Consider the following 11,305-nt stretch of genomic DNA (forward strand, 5'->3'; position numbering starts at 1 on the left):
AAAGAGGAAGAGGAAGACAGAGTGGAAATATCTGATGAAATTCGAGCAACAGTTACAGACCATGTTCTTGTCCATGGACTGACAATGAGGGAAGCAGGACATAGAGTGCAACCCAATTTGAGCCGATTTTCTGTGTCCACCATAGTACGGATATTCAGAGAAGAGAACAGGTACAGGATACTACTGTATTTTTGAAATTGCAAATTTACTGTACTACACTATATGCAGCTGTTTCAATAGACATTTGTAAAGTTAATCACTGTATGTATTGTACTACATTAATATGTTTTGTAACTGCACAACTACTTTTTGTAGAATTGCAAGGCTGCCACATGCAGGTGGAAGGACAGCTATATTCACTTGGGAGCAAGAGGCCGTTATAGTTGGCATGGTCCTTCAAGATAATACAATACGACTCAGAGAAATCTAGGAACGAGTGATACAAGACAACACACACTTCCAGGGAATTGACAGTGTGAGCATTTCCACAATTGGCCGTTCATCTTTGTCCCATGAAGCAGGCTTCAATCTAACAAAGAGAAGGAGAGGCCGAAACATGATTGGACAGCGGGCCATTGTTGAAGTCCCTGGTCAACGAGGTGGCAATGTCACAATCTATGCTGCTATCAGCAACCATGGTGTTCTACATCACCATGTTACACTCGGGCCATATAACACCAGGCACCTTCTAAGATTTATTGCCAATCTAAGAGATATTTTATTTGAGCAGCAGGTTCAACAGCAGCAGGGTCAAGAGCTAAATGAGAATCCCATTCCCACCTATGTGATAGTGTGGGACAATGTCAGTTTCCACCGAGCTGCTCAGGTAAGGGAATGGTTTAACATCAATGGGCAGTTTATGAACTTGTACCTCCCTCCATACTCGCCTTTCCTGAATCCGATTGAGGAGTTTTTCCCCTCTTGGAGATGGAAAGTGTATGATAGACAACCCTATACCAGAGTCAAATCTGCTGCAAGCCATGGATGTAGCCTGTGGTGATATAGGTGAGGAATCATGTCAGGGCTGGATACGGCACACAAGAGGCTTCTTCCCCCGTTACCTCAGGAGGGCCAATTTTGCTTGTGATGTCGACAAAGTGCTCTGGCTTGACCCAGCCCAAAGACAAGAAGAAGCACATTGATCACATGTTTAAACCTTTTTTGTCCCTTTTAGTATTGTATACTGTAGTACAGTGCATTGTAGGCTGTATACTGTACAATGGACAAATTGTATGGCCCTGAACATTGTGCTTTCCATTTATTAACAGTACTGACTGCTCAATAGATTTTGACTGGTTGCAGGTTCATATCAACAAAGAACAAGAATTACAGTATCACAGAGACAAAGGACAAGTTTGTGAGATGCAGGGTACAGTACTGTAAAAATATGGGTACAAGGAGGAGGAAGAACAAAAAACAAAATTGCAAAGAGCAAAGCAGAGTAGTAATTTCTGATCAATTTTGAGCTACTATGATAGAACATGTTTTCGTTCATTGAAAAGACAATGACGGAAAAATGAAAAAAATAAATTGATTCAAAATGTACTTCTCCCTGAGAATTGTATGTTTTGAACAATGTGTTTTCTATTTTTCGGTGTATTGTTTACTGACTGCTTGAGAGTGTAAATCATTTTGATCACTTTGTTTATGATTTGAGAGCAGTGTTTGATTTTGAACACAGGTAAAACTGTTTTGAGGCGAATGTTTCATTTTGCGAGAGGAGTCAGAGGTTATGTAAATAGTGCCTGAAGATGAGGTTTTGTGTTTAATGTTTTCAGGAAATGGAGCAAGGTTTCAGAAATTGTATTTTAGCAATTGAGAAAAACTGTAATACATTTTCAAGTTCATAACTGTGCACTCTCCTCAAACAATAGCATGGCATTCTTTCACTGTAATAGCTACTGTAAATTGGACAGTGCAGTTAGATTAACACGCATTTAAGCTTTCTGACAATGTCAGATATGTCTATGTCCTGGGAAATGTTCTTGTTACTTACAACCTAATGCTAATCACATTACCCTACGTTAGCTCAACTGTCCTGCGGGGAATCCACCGAACATGTAGAGGTTAAACTGGAAAAATTAGCTTAGCTGTCATCAAAAGCCAAGTGGTTTTGGGCTACATTCATAGCACACATCATGATGAGCCCATTTGTCCTTTTAGTGCAATATACAGGTAGGTGTAATAAACTATACTAAACAAAAATATAAACGCACCATGCAACAATTTCAAAGATTTTACTGAGTTACAATTCATAGAAGGAAATCAAATCAAATTGTATTTGTCACATGCGATGAATACAACAGGTGTAGACCTTAACAGTGAAATGCTTACTTACAAGCCCTAAACAACAATGCAGTTTTAAAAAACTAGAAAAATTATAGAAAAAAAGAATAAGAAATAAAAGTAACCAATAATTAAAGAACAGCAGTAAAATAACAATAGCAGAGCTATATACATGGGGTACTGGTAGAGTCAATGTGCGGGGGCACCAGTTAGTCGAGGTCAATGAGGTAATATGTACATGTAGGTAGAGTTATTAAAGTGACTATGCATAGATAATAACAGAGGGTAGCACAAGTGTAAAAGAAGGGGGGGGGGGTCAATGCATGTAGTCTGGGTAGCCATTTGATTAGATGTTCAGGAGTCTCACGGCTTGGGGGTAGAAGCTGTTTAGAAGCAACTTGGACCTAGACTTAGCACTCCAGTACCGCTTGCTATGCGGTAGCAAAGTGAACAGTCTATGACTAGGGTTGCTGGAGTCTTTGACAATTTTTAGGGCCTTCCTCTGACACCGCCTGGTATAGAGGTCCTGGATGGCAGGAAGTTTGGCCCTAGTGATGTATTGGGCCGTACGCACTACCCTCTGTAGTGCCTTGCAGTCGGAGGCTGAGCAATTCCCATACCAGGCAGTGATGCAACCATGCTCTCGATGTTGCAGCTGTAGAACCTTTTGAGGATCTCAGGACCCATGCCAAATCTTTTCAGTCTCCTGAGGGGGAATAGGTTTTGTCGTGCCCTCTTCACGACTGTCTTGGTGTGCTTGGACCATGTTAGTTTGTTCGTGATGTGGACACCAAGGAACTTGAAGCTTTCAATCTGCTCCACTACAGCCCCGTCGATGAGAATGGGGGCGTGCTCGTTCCTCCTTTTCCTGTAGTCCACAATCATCTCCTTTGTCTTGATCACGTTGAGGGAGAGGTTGTTGTCCTGGCACCACATGGCCAGGTCTCTGACCTCCTCCCTATAGGATGTCTCATTGTTGTCGGTGATCAGGCCTACCACTGTCGTGTTATTGGCAAACGTAATGGTGTTGGAGTCGTGCCTGGCCATGCAGTTATGTGTAAACAGGGAGTACGCACCCCTGAGGGGCCCCTGCGTTGAGGATCAGCGTGGCGGATATTTTGTTTCCTACCCTTACCACCTGGGGGCGGCCCGTCAGGAAGTCCCGGATCCAGGTGCAGAGGGAGGTGTTTAGTCCCAGGGTCCTTAGTTTATTGATGAGCTTTGAGGGCACTATGGTGTTAAACGCTGAGCTGTAGTCAATGAATAGCATTCTCACAGTCAATTAAAAAAATATATTAGGCCATAATCTATGGATTTAACATGACTGGGCAGGGGCAAAGCCAATCAGAATGAGTTTTTCCCCACAAAAGGGATTTTGAGTGGCATTTTATTGTACCCAGCACAAGGTGCACCTGTGTAATGATCATGCTGTTTAATCAGTTTCTTGATATGCCACACCTGTCAGGTAGATGGATTATCTTGGCAAAGGAGAAATGTTCACTAACAGGAACGTAAACACATTTTGGCATCAAATAATCTTTTTGTGCGTATGTAAAACTTCTGTGATCATTTATTTTAGCTCATGAAACAGGGGACCAACACTTTACATGTTGCGTTTATAATTTCATTCAGTATAATAAAGTCCTGCTTTTGTATTTGCCATAAGTGGTGCAATGGATGGCTCCTGAAATAGGGAAAAGCAGACATAACTAGCCTATGTTATCATCACAACTCTCAGAATCACATCCTTTTTTGGCAGATTATACCCAGGGGAAAAAATTATTGGTTATCCATCAAATATTCTGTGTCATATACAGTAGTAATCATGTAAATAGGCTACATTTCAACAGCTCAGACCATATCACACTGCCAAAAATGTGCAGATGCAGCACACTGAACTATAGATGTAAAAGTTATGTGGGTCTCAGCTTGTTATAGAGAAGAATCACATGTTGATCATCATATCTTTCCAAAGGCACATGACAAGATGAATAAGAGCAGATTGATGTGCTTTCATGACACAGATGTTTTCTTGGAGGCACAGCCTTACTCAAACTAGTGGTGTGAATTTGTGCATAGGTCTGGTACAATAATCATATAATCGTGTAACAGACAACTCTGGACAAATTATGGATAATAACCATGAACTAAAACAATAATCGTCATATACACTGCTCAAAAAAAATAAAGGGAACATTTAAACAACACAATGTAACTCCAAGTCAATCACACTTCTGTGAAATCAAACTGTCCACATAGGAAGCAACACTGATTGACAATAAATTTCACATGCTGTTGTGCAAATGGAATAGACAACAGGTGGAAATTATAGGCAATTGGCAAGACACCCCCAATAAAGGAGTGGTTCTGCAGGTGGTGACCACAGACCACTTCTCAGTTCCTATGCTTCCTGGCTGATGTTTTGGTCACTTTTGAATGCTGGCGGTGCTTTCACTCTAGTGGTAGCATGAGACAGAGTCTACAACCCACACAAGTAGCTCAGGTAGTGCAGCTCATCCAGGGTGGCACATCAATGCGAGCTGTGGCAAGAAGGTTTGCTGTGTCTGTCAGCGTAGTGTCCAGAGCATGGATGCGCAACCAGGAGACAGGCCAGTACATCAGGAGACGTGGAGGAGGCCGTAGGAGGGCAACAACCCAGCAAGACCGCTACCTCCGCCTTTGTGCAAGGAGGAGCAGGAGGAGCACTGCCAGAGCCCTGCAAAATGACCTCCAGCAGGCCACAAATGTGCATGTGCCTGCTCAAACGGTCAGAAACAGACTCCATGAGGGTGGTATGAGGGCCCGACTTCCACAAGTGGGGGTTGTGCTTACAGCCCAACAGCGTGCAGGACATTTGGCATTTGCCAGAGAACACCAAGATTGGCAAATTCGCCACTGGCGCCCTGTGCTCTTCACAGATAAAAGCAGGTTCACACTGAGCACATGTGACAGACGTGACAGTCTGGAGACGCCGTGGAGAACGTTCTGCTGCCTGCAACATCCTCCAGCATGACCGGTTTGGCGGTGGGTCAGTCATGGTGTGGGGTGGCATTTCTGTGCTCGCCAGAGGTAGCCTGACTGCCATTAGGTACTGAGATGAGATCCTCAGACCCCTTGTGAGACCATATGCTGGTGCGGTTGGCCCTGGGTTCCTCCTAATGCAAGACAATGCTAGACCTCATGTGGCAGGAGTGTGTCAGCAGTTCCTGCAAGAGGAAGGCATTGATGCTATGGACTGGCCCGCCCATTCCCCAGACCTGAATCCAATTGAGCACATCTGGGACATCATGTCTCGCTCCATCCACCAACGCCACGTTGCACCACAGACTGTCCAGGAGTTGGCGGATGCTTTAGTCCAGGTCTGCGAGAAGATCCCTCAGGAGACCATCCGCCACCTCATCAGGAGCGTGCCCAGGCATTGTAGGGAGGTCATACAGGCACGTGGAGGCCACACACACTACTGAGCTGCATTTTGACTTGTTTTAAGGACATTACATCAAAGTTGGATCAGCCTGTCGTGTGGTTTTCCACTTTAATTTTGAGTGTGACTCCAAATCCAGACCTCCATGGGTTGATAAATTTGATTTCCATTGATAATTTTTGTGTGATTTTGTTGTCAGCACATTCAACTATGTAAAGAAAAAAGTATTTAATAAGAATATTTCATTCATTCAGATCTAGGATGTGTTATTTTAGTGTTCCCTTTATTTTTTTGAGCAGTGTATTTTAATACATACATTTTAGGAGTCGATATAAACCCTTTTTCAGGACCCTGTCTTTCAAAGATAATTCGTAAAAAGTCCAAATAACTTCACAGATCTTCATTGTAAAGGGTTTAAACACTGTTTCCCATGCTTGTTCAATGAACCATAAACAATTAATGAACATGCACCTGTGGAACGGTAGTTAAGACTAACAGCTTAGGCAATTAAGGTCAGAGTTATGGAAACTTAGGACACTAAAGAGGCCTTTCTACTGACTCTGAAAAACACTGAAAGAAAGATGCCCAAGGTCCCTGTTTATCTGCGTGAACGAGCCTTAGGCATGCTGCATGAGGCATGAGGACCACAGATGTGGCCAGGGCAATAAATTGCAATGTCCGTACTGCGAGACGCCTAAGACAGCGCTACAGGGAGACAGAACGAACAGCTGATCGTCCTTGCAGTGGCAGACCATGTGTAACAACACCTGCACAGGATCGGTACTTCCGAACATCCCACCTGCAGGACATGTACAGGATGACAACAACAACTGCCCGAGTTACACCAGGAACGCACAATCCCTCCATCATTGCTCAGACTGTCCGCAATAGGCTGAGAGAGGCTGGACTAAGGGCTTGTAGGCCTGTTATATGGCAGGTCCTCACCAGACATCACCGACAACAACGTCGCCTATGGGCACAAACCCACCGTCGCTGGAACAGACAGGACTGGCAAAAAGTGCTCTTCCCTGACGAGTCACGGGTTCGTCTCACCAGGGGTGATGGTCGGATTTGCGTTTATCGTTGAAGGAATGAGCTTTACACCAAGGTCTGTACTCTGGAGCGGGATCGATTTGGAGGTGGAGGGTCCGTCATGGTCTGGGAAGTGTGTCACAGCATCATCGGACTGAGCTTGTTGTCATTGCAGGCAATCTCAATGCTTTGCATTACAGGGACGACATCTTCCTCCCTCATGTGGTACCCTTCCGGCAGGCTCATCCTGACATGACCCTCCAGCATGACAATGCCACCAGCCATACTGCTCGTTCTGTTCGTGAGTTCCTGCAAGACAGGGATGTCCGTGTCTGGGACCTGTTGGATCGGAGAGTGAGGGCTAGGGCCATTCCCCCCAGAAATGCCAGGGAAATTGCAGGTGCCATGGTGGAAGAGTGGGATAACATCTCACAGCAAGAACTGACAAATCTGGTGCAGTCCACGAGGAGGAGATGCACTGCAGTACTCAATCAGCTGGTGGCTACACCAGATACTGAGTGTTACTTTTGATTTTGACCCCTCCTTTGTTCAGGGACATGTTATTCCAATTCTATTCCATGTCTGTGGAACTTGTTCAGTTTATGTCTCAGTTCATACAAATATTTACACATGTTAAGTTTGTTGAAACCCAGTTGACAGTGAGAGGACATTTCTTTTTTTTGTTGAGTTTAGTTTACCCAATCATAATTTCATTGTTTACATATTGAGGATAAAGTTAGTAATCATTTTAGGAGGAAAAAGGCACGGGCGGGAGGAGAAGCTTAATTTCCAAAAGTTCCAAGCGGTCAAAACCATCTATTTGGTAACACTACCTTTGAAGTAGTCCTTAATACAGTGTATTTACTCTGTATCAAGTATTGTAGTTAAGTGTAACAACTAGTTACAGTGTAATAACAACATGTACCTGATAGTAATTGTGCTCGGTAATTACAGATGTGTAACAATAAATGCTTGTTACCATGATTGCTACAAATGGGCATGTTTCCACTAAATTCACCAATTTATTGTTTCGCTTCTTCTCAGCTGCAATGAATTCATGAACAACTGTGACAAAGGTTGGGGTCCCTTGTGGATGTGCTGGGTATCTGAGAGATTTGCATAGATCCACACTGCGCTATCCCATCTGGACAAGAGGAATACCTATGTAAGAATGCTGTTATTTGACTATTGCTCAGCCTTTAACACCATAATACCCTCCAATTCATCATTAAGCTCGGGGCCCTGGTTCTGAACCCCACCCTGGGTCCTAGACTTCCTGACGGGCCACCCCCAGGTAGTGAAGGTAGGAAACAGCAATCTCCACTACACTGATTCTCAACACTGGGGCCCCACAAGGGTGCGTGCTCAGCCCCCTCCTGTACTCCCTGTTCACCCATGACTGCATGGCCGCGCACACCTCCAACTCAATCATCAAGTTGCAGACAACATAACAGTAGTAGGCATGATAAACAACAATAACGAGACAGTCTACAGGGAGGAGGTGAGGGCCATGCCAGGAAAATAACCTCTCCCTCAACAAAACAAAGGAGCTGATCATGGACTTCAGGAGACATCAGAGGGAGCACGCCCCTATCCACATCGACGAGACAGCAGTGGAGAAGGTGAAAAGCTTCAAGTTCTTTGGCGTACATATCACTGACAATCTGAAATGGTCCACCCACACAGACAGTGTTGTGAAGAAGGCGCAACAGCACCTCTTCAACATCAGGAAGCTGAAGAAATTTGGCTTGACCCCTAAAACTCTCAGAAACCTTTACAGATGCACAATTGAGAGCATGCTGTCGGGCTGTATCGCCGCCTGGTATGGCAACTGCATCGCCCACAACCGCAGGGCTCTCCAGAGGGAGGTGCGGTCTGCCCAACGCATCACCGGGGGCACACTGCCTGCCCTCCAGGACACCTACAGCACCCGATGTCACAGGAAGGCCAAAAAGATCATCAAGGGCATCAATCACCTGAGCCACTGCCTGTTCACCCCGCTATCATCCAGAAGGCGAGGTCAGTACAGTTGCATAAAAGCTGGGACCAAGAGACTGAAAAACAGCTTCTATCTCAAGGCCATCAGACTGTTAAATAGCCATCACTAGCCGGCTACCTAATGATAAATGCTCTTCGAATTGTCAATATGAGCATTTTATTTTGTACAGTTATCATTGAAAACAATGACATCAAAAAGACTGTTTGAGTTAAGGGGGTGTGTCACTATCTATTTCATTGAACCACTTTTGCAGTAAAATGTTTTTACACAACCATCCATTTCATATATGGGAGACCTTAGAGATATGGATAAACATGGTTGTGCTTTGTTATACTTCGGGTAGGACTTGCCACTAGTCTATTCAGTCTCCAAAACACACAATTTGCTCATTCCTACCAATATCACATTGGTGTCAGTCGTTACTATGACAATTTAAGATGGCGCTACTCCGCTACTCATACCTCTAATAAATATTGTTCAAGAAAAAATTGAGATATTTCTATGTTAAATGCACATGTTTAGTATTAGTGGATTGAATACATCTCTTTGCTTAGCTTTACTTCCTAAAGTGTTTCCATTCCCCTTTAAACAACAACGAGCCTTTTAGTGGGTCAAAGGAGTAAGTGAACCAGTATTTCCTAAGAGGGAAACGTCCATGTTTTTATTTGTTTTTGTTTGGGGGGGTAAAATAGTGTTTTTTACTGATGATCAATAGATAGCAGCATTTTCCCAGCTTAGTGATAACCCTGTATCTCTCAGTTGTTTGACGTTATTGTACTTGGATAACATGATATAGGTTTGAGGGTTTTCCCCACCTGCAAACATGTTTTTTTTAAACTGACTATGGACACAATCATTAGAATATTTCACTCAGTGTACCTCCATTTTAAATATAGTGTCATTTGGATCTGGATATAATGTGGAGTGGAATGGAACACCAGTCAGCATAAAGTAGTCCTACAAGATATGAAAGACTTTATATTCTGGCTCATGTTATCACATTCCTATATGTGGACAATACAGAAGACATTGAAATGCAACACCCCCCCCCCCTGTCTTTTTTTACACACACACACAAATTGTATTCCATTACAGTAATTGAGGTGAACACTGAATGCAATCTAAATGCTGGCCATGGGCCAGTGAAGAGTTCACTGCTTCTCTGGCAGTAAGAAAGTGTGTGTGCAGGCAGTTTGCAACAGAGTGAGCATCTCTGCAGTCTGCAGACCAGAACTTGCTAATGGAAGTGACAGCTTGCAGGTCACAAAAGAAAGGGAGGGGGAATTGTGCTGACAGTGTTTGTGTATTTGGCATGGAGTGGGGAGAGTTGGTAGCTGGGACACGACTGCAGTTATGAGAGAAATCTGGCCAGAGATAAAAACTGCAGGACGAACAAACCTCCCTTCACTGACACTTGGCTCAAAAGTTTTGTGCCTATACCACCCCACCAGCCTCCCCCTCTCTGCAAGGGAGAAGGGGTTACTGTCCTGGAGAGATTACAGAATAGAACGAGGGTATTGTTGAGAAGTCATCGGGATATCCACATCACCATAATGGCCCGGAGCACCTGCCACTTCACTGAATGAGCGATCGTTTCAGCTGTGGAATGGAGCAACTCAGCATGGGTCAGCCGAACTAACTGCTTTGTGGACTTTGAAGCGAAGACCAAGTTTGTCATTTTGTATTGACGCTTGTCAGAGCATAATGTGAGGATTATTGGATCATTCTGTATCACAACCTCTGCATCACTTTTTGCTCTTTTAATTATTATTTTTGTAATTTTAGTTGGGAACTTATATGAGAAAATCCTTGAATACCCTCCAGCTCCTCCAAGCTAAAAGGGGAAAAGGGTGACTACAGGAGTGAGAGGCTGGACTTATACTGTAGGTGTCTGACAGAAATTATCAGAGCTCAACTGGCTGAAGAAGAGGAAGGGGCCTACAGAAGACTTACACAGTGTTACAGAGCTTCCAGAGCTGGCTCCCCGGCAGGTGTCACCATGCCTTATCACCTGGAGGAAGAGGACCTCAACCAGCCTGTATGGCAGTCTGTACTCTTCTTCTGCTGCAAGGGGATGATCGAGGGTGTTGTGGTCCTCCTCTTCATCTGGCTGCTCATACAGGTCCTGTTCACCAAGAACCTGGAAGGTACTGACTCCCTCTCCCATCTGATGGTTCACTGTTGATCATTTATATTGTTATAATAGTAGGTTACTGTAATATTCATTCATATTCACATTAAATCCTTACCTTACCTATCATTGTGGCTGGCAACACGACATTCTTGCTCTGCAGTTCCTCCAAATGTAAGATGGAGCTGCAGTGGATAGCAGCCATCTGTCTCTGCTCCTTGCTGATATTCAGCATAGCAACAGTGATATGTGATAGACAAGCCTGACTTCTCCCATCTCTGGACCCCAGGTGACTGAGGCCCATATAAGGGAGGAAGTGCAGCTGCCAACCACAGAGTCCGAAAGGAGACATTCTAATGACAAGAGTTCAACAGTTAAATCATATAAGCATATTATGCTTAATTACCTTTGTTACTTTGCTAATTCTGACATCATA

The sequence above is a fragment of the Oncorhynchus kisutch genome, linkage group LG3, assembly GCF_002021735.2.
Source record: "Oncorhynchus kisutch isolate 150728-3 linkage group LG3, Okis_V2, whole genome shotgun sequence".
In the NCBI taxonomy this organism is placed as follows: Eukaryota; Metazoa; Chordata; class Actinopteri; order Salmoniformes; family Salmonidae; genus Oncorhynchus; species Oncorhynchus kisutch.